Source organism: Triticum urartu, chromosome 4A (genome assembly GCF_056163025.1).
Source record: "Triticum urartu cultivar PI428250 chromosome 4A, HENAU_Tu73, whole genome shotgun sequence".
NCBI lineage: Eukaryota > Viridiplantae > Streptophyta > Magnoliopsida > Poales > Poaceae > Triticum > Triticum urartu.
Genome location: NC_141876.1, coordinates 65,531,510 through 65,537,173, shown reverse-complemented (window position 1 = coordinate 65,537,173; position 5,664 = coordinate 65,531,510).

Here is a 5,664-nt window from a genome sequence, read left to right as displayed (position 1 = left end):
CGGATGACTAAGAGTCGACGCGGCAAGCTCTACATCGATGATGCAGGCTAGGGCCCCGAGGCCGGCTCAGTTGAGTACGGGTATCGGGTCCCCTTTGGCGGCATACACGTTTTCATCGGCAAGATCGGTGAACCGGGCCCTGAGCTGGACATCTGCACCGACCTCGTCAAAACGGCTTAGCGTGCGCGATCCGCCCGGGTTAAACCGGCCGTGAAGCGTGCCTTCGTGGGAGTCATCCATGGAGGAAGTTATGAGGATGGATCGGAATCTCGCGGCGAGACCGTCGTTTATTCCGGCGACGAGTCATCAACCGGAGAAACCGAATCTCTATATCAGCTACAAGATGGCCGGATTGGGGGCTGTTTCGATGGTGACAGTATTCCGGACCCCTCTGATCTACCCAACTGAGTTGGAATATTCATGGCCGGCACACAAGCAGCGCTTCATTCGTCGACTGCTGCACCAATAACCTCCGGTTCAGTAGCAGCGACAGCTGCCGGGGCAGGAAGCTCTGTACGCCCGCCGGCTCAAGTTCTATCAGATCTATTTGATACATTGGATGTGCTTATGGCAGAAGCTAGCCCGGCGGATCAGGACGTCCACAACGCGGAGATTGCAAAGGTGAAGGAACAGATCACCCATGCCAAGGTGGACCTGGCAGCTGAGAATGCCAGGATGACCACAGAGCGGGCCGCTTTAGACGCACAAGCCTACAGGCTCATGTTGGACCAGAACGCGTCGCATGAAGTCATGAAGAGGAAGTACCGATCCCGTTTGCCTTCGGTTTTCGAGGCGAGAGACCTTTTCAACACCCCAGGAGCAGGAACCAGTAATCCGCTGGAGGGAAACCGGGCAGAAGCTCCTGGGACCGGCGCGCCGGTTCAGCCCCGTCCGATGGATCTGCCTCGTCAAAACACTGTTATACCTCAGGCTGTTTCAACACCTCCGGGTCACTACTCCAACCCGATGGACAATCTCGTTGCCGCTGCTGCACGGCTGGAGGCCATTCCAATTGAAGGTGACCCACCGCATGCGGTAGAGACGCGACGGGTCAAGGAGCTTCTTAGGACAGCTTTGGTCCAACAGGAAGCATACTCGTACAGCCGCGACCGGATCCACTCGACCCCTCGTCCAAGACGGAGCTATAGCAGGCGTATGGATGAACCGACAGTCTCAAGTAATGAACGACGTGGAGCACCCCGCGGCAACAACCCGGCGGGTGGTGCTGATAACGCTCAGGAAGTGGTGGACCGGGCCCGAGCGCGCAGGGAGGCCGAGTTAGCCGCACAGTATCAGGCTCGGCAGCTTACGCCGGTTCGTCCAACTATCTCAGTCGAACCCGGTGTTACTTCTAGTTCTTTGGGGGTGCCTTGCCTTGTCCCCACTTTACGCAATGTGCGCCTGCCCAAGGATTTCAAGGGCCCACGCAAGGTACCAAATTACACGGCGGATCAACCCCCAGAGACGTGGGTGGAGAGCTATGAGATGGCCATGGAGATGCTTGATGTGGATGATGCGGCATGTGCGAAGTACTTCACCATGATGCTTGAAGGAATGGCCCGCACTTGGTTAAAAAGCTTACCAGCCAATTCTATCAGTTCATGGGCCCAATTACGAGCCCGGTTTATCAGTAACTTCAAGGATACATGTAAGCAGCCTATGTCGATAGTGGACTTAGCTGCCTGCGTCTAGGAGGAAGGAGAATCAACGACTCATTGGGTGTGTCGGGTCTCACAAGTGTTGCATTCATCAGACCGTATCAACGCTGACACTGCAGTCCTAACCCTAGAAGGCACTGCCGGTTTGGGCCCCTAAAGCTGAAGTTGGGAAGAATGAAGCGCCATTGCACTAACATGGGGACCCTCATGGCTGCTTTGGTAAAGTATGATGATTCTGATAGTACCAAGGATCTCGAATCTGATGATGACAAGGCAGGGAAGGGAAAGAGGAACAGCAACTCCAAAGGTCAGCAGCATCACTCGGTAGGTAACGGTAGCGGAGGCAAGCGTAAAGCGGATGGCAACATGGAATTCGTGGCTAATACCAACGCGTAGGACAAGGGTCAGCGACGCAAGGGTAAACTGCCGAATCATGGTGGAGTGCCTAACCCTAACCCTGACCGCTTAAATTATCTATTGAACCAGCCCTGTCCAAAGCATGGGACGAAGGAGGTGCCAGCAAACCACCTTTGGAAGGATTGCTTCATTATGCAGGAGTTCAAGAATTCTAATGCTTTCCGGTATGATCACGGCTCCGGCAGTGGCTCAGGATCCGGGCCGGGTTACGGCGGAGGAAATTCCGGTTCAGGATTTAATGGTAATCCGGGCGGACATAACAATCAAAATAATCAAAATAATCAGGGTGGTTACAAGCAGCAGCAGCAACAGTCGGGTTACCAGAGCAACCCAAAGCAGTTGAATAGTGGGCAGTACCATGTCTTCACCACTATCTTGGACAAGCGAGACCGGAAGGTTCAGAGGCGGGCAGTCAACTCTGTTGAACCGGTCGTGCCCCGTTATCTACGCTGGTCTGAACAGCCAATCATATGGGGCAGAGAGGATCACCCTCTCCAGGTTGATAATCCGGGTCAGTTGGCTCTGGTGGTGGCGCCTCAGGTGGGAGGTTACAAGTTCACCAAGGTGCTCATGGATGGAGGGAGCAGCATTAATATCTTGTACTATGAGACCTTCCGTCGTATGGGACTAACAGATAAAAATCTCAAACCGTCCAATACGGTGTTCCACGGTGTGGTACCTGGCAAGTCAGCATATCCTGTTGGTAAGATAGCTCTGGAAGTGGCCTTTGGAGATGATCATGATTCCAGGTCGGAAACATTGACGTTTGAAGTGGTGAAAATCTAAAGTCCATATCACGCCCTGTTTGGGCGACCGGCCTACACCAAGTTTATGGCACGGCCCTGTTATGTGTACTTGCAGCTCAAGATGCCGGGTCACAAGGGGACAATAACGGTTCACAGAAGCTGTAAAATCGCTTTGGAGTGCGAGGAAGGAGATGCGGCCTACGCAGAGTCGGTTTGTGCCACCGAGGAGCTGAAGTATTATAAGGACAATGTTGATCCGGCAGACATGACTCCATTAAAGAAGCCAACTACGGAGCATGATCCGGCCCTGAAGTTCAAATCGGCGGCTGAAACTAAGCTTGTTGACTTTGTGCCTGGCGATTCGTCCAAGCAGTTCAGCATCAGTGCCAACTTGGATCCAAAATAGGAAAGCGCGCTCATCGAGTTCATCCGTGAGAATCGGGACATTTTTGCATGGAAGCCCTCTGACATGCCAGGTGTACCGAGGCAACTCGCTGAGCACACCCTTAATGTGGATCCTAAATACAAACCGGTGAAACAGTTCCTCCGCCGGTTTAACGAAGAAAGACGCAAGGCGATTGGAGAAGAGGTAGCCAGGCTCTTAGCAGCTGGCTTTATTATTGAAGTTTTCCACCCTGAGTGGCTTGCCAATCCGGTGCTGGTCCTTAAGAAAAACGGCACCTGACGCATGCGTGTGAATTACACAGATCTTAATAAGGCTTGTCCAGCAGATCCTTTTGCCCTCCCCCGTATTGATCAAATTATTGATGCTACGGCGGGTTGTGAGCGTTTGAGTTTTTTGGATGCATATTCTGGCTATCATCAGATCAAAATGGCAGTTAAGGACCAGGAGAAGATGGCATTCATAACTCCCTTTGGAGCCTTCTGCTATGTGTCTATGCCCTTTGGGCTCAAGAGTGCCCAGGCAACTTATCAACGGTGTGTACAAAATTGTCTTCACAAGCAGATTGGCCGTAATGTACATGCTTACGTGGATGATATCGTGGTTAAGTCAAGGGAGAAGGAGAATCTGGTTGACGACTTGAAGGAAACCTTTGATAACCTGAGGACGTACAAGATGATGCTTAATCCGGCCAAGTGTGTCTTTGGTGTATCGGCTGGCAAGTTATTGGGTTTTCTGGTGTCCAACAGGGGAATCGAGGCTAATCCGGAGAAGATCACAGCCATCACCTCCCTGGCTAGACCGAAGTGTATCAATGATGTTCAACGCCTGGCAGGCCGGATTGCCGCGTTAAGCCGGTTTATCAGCCGCCTTGGTGAGAAGGCAATCCCTTTGTATCAGATGTTGAAGAAGACGGATCAATTCGTCTGGAGTTCCGCTGCTGATGAAGCATTTGAGGACTTAAAGCGGCAATTGGCCAATCCGCCTGTGCTCGCTGCTCCCATTGACAAGGAGCCGTTACTACTATATGTTGCTGCTAATGCTTGTGCAGTCAGCGTGGCTATTGTGGTGGAGCGAAAAGAGGCAGGCAAGGAGCATCCGGTTCAATGTCCGGTTTATTATATCAGCGAGGTACTCATTGAGTCCAAGCAAAAGTATCCGCATTGGCAGAAGCTGGTATACGGAGTTTTTATGGCAAGCCGGAAGCTTAAGCAATACTTCCAAGGGCACCCCATTACGGTGGTCAACTCTGCTCCCTTGGGGGATATCATCCAGAACCAGGAAGCGACTGGCCGGATTTCCAAGTGGTCTATAGAGCTTGGGCCGCACGGGTTGAAGTATGTGCCTCGGACGACGGTTAAGTCTCAAGCACTTGTTGATTTTATCAATGATTGGACGGAACTGCAAGCACCTGAAGAAAAGCCGGATCACACATATTGGACCATCCATTTTGACGGATCCAGGCAATTGGAAGGCTCGGGGGCTGGAGTCGTATTAACTTCCCCACGAGGTGATAAGTTTTGTTACGTTCTCCGCTTAATGTTCCCTTGTACTAACAATGCAGCTGAGTATGAAGCCTTGCTCCATGGTCTCCGGATGGCTAAGGAGATGAATATAAGTCGAGTTAAGTGCTTCGGTGACTCGGACCTCGTGGCTCAACAAGTATCTGGCACTTGGGATTCCAAGGACCCACTCATGGCAGCATATCGTCGTGAGGTGGATATTGTTGCAGGTCACTTTAAAGGCTATCAGGTGGACCACGTGGACCGACGGAAGAATGAAGCGGCGTACGCTTTAAGCCTGCTCGGCTCTCAGCGCAAACCGGTCGCGCCCAATGTTTTTCTGCATGTGCTGCACAACCCGTCGGTCAAGCTCCCTGGTGAAGCGGATTTGGCTATTGCTGATCCGGAGGCTCAATTGGTGGCAGCTCTTCATGTCATTCCGGATTGGACGCTTCCTTACCTGGCGTACATGAACCGGGGCGAGTTACCAGAGGATGAGACTCTGGCCCGACAGATAATCCGATGGTCCAAGTCCATGACTATTATCAATGGCGAGTTGCATCATTGCAGTGTATCAGGGGCGTTTCAACGCTGTGTGTCTCCTGAAGAAGGCTGTGAAATTTTGCGTGAGATCCACGAAGGAGATTGTGGTCACCACGCCGGTTCAAAATCTTTGGTGGCTAAAGCGTTCCGCCATGGCTTCTATTGGTTAACTGCTCATGCTGATGCGGAAGATCTGGTCAGACGATGTGATGGTTGCCAAAAGTTTTCAAGACGTGCTCATGTGCCGGCTCAAGAATTGAGAATGATTCCAATTACTTGGCCGTTTGCGACTTGGGGGCTGGATATGGTTGGGCCTTTCAAAAGGTCCAAAGATAAGAAGACCCACCTCCTGGTGGCGGTTGACAAGTTTACAAAGTGGGTGGAGGCAGAACCTG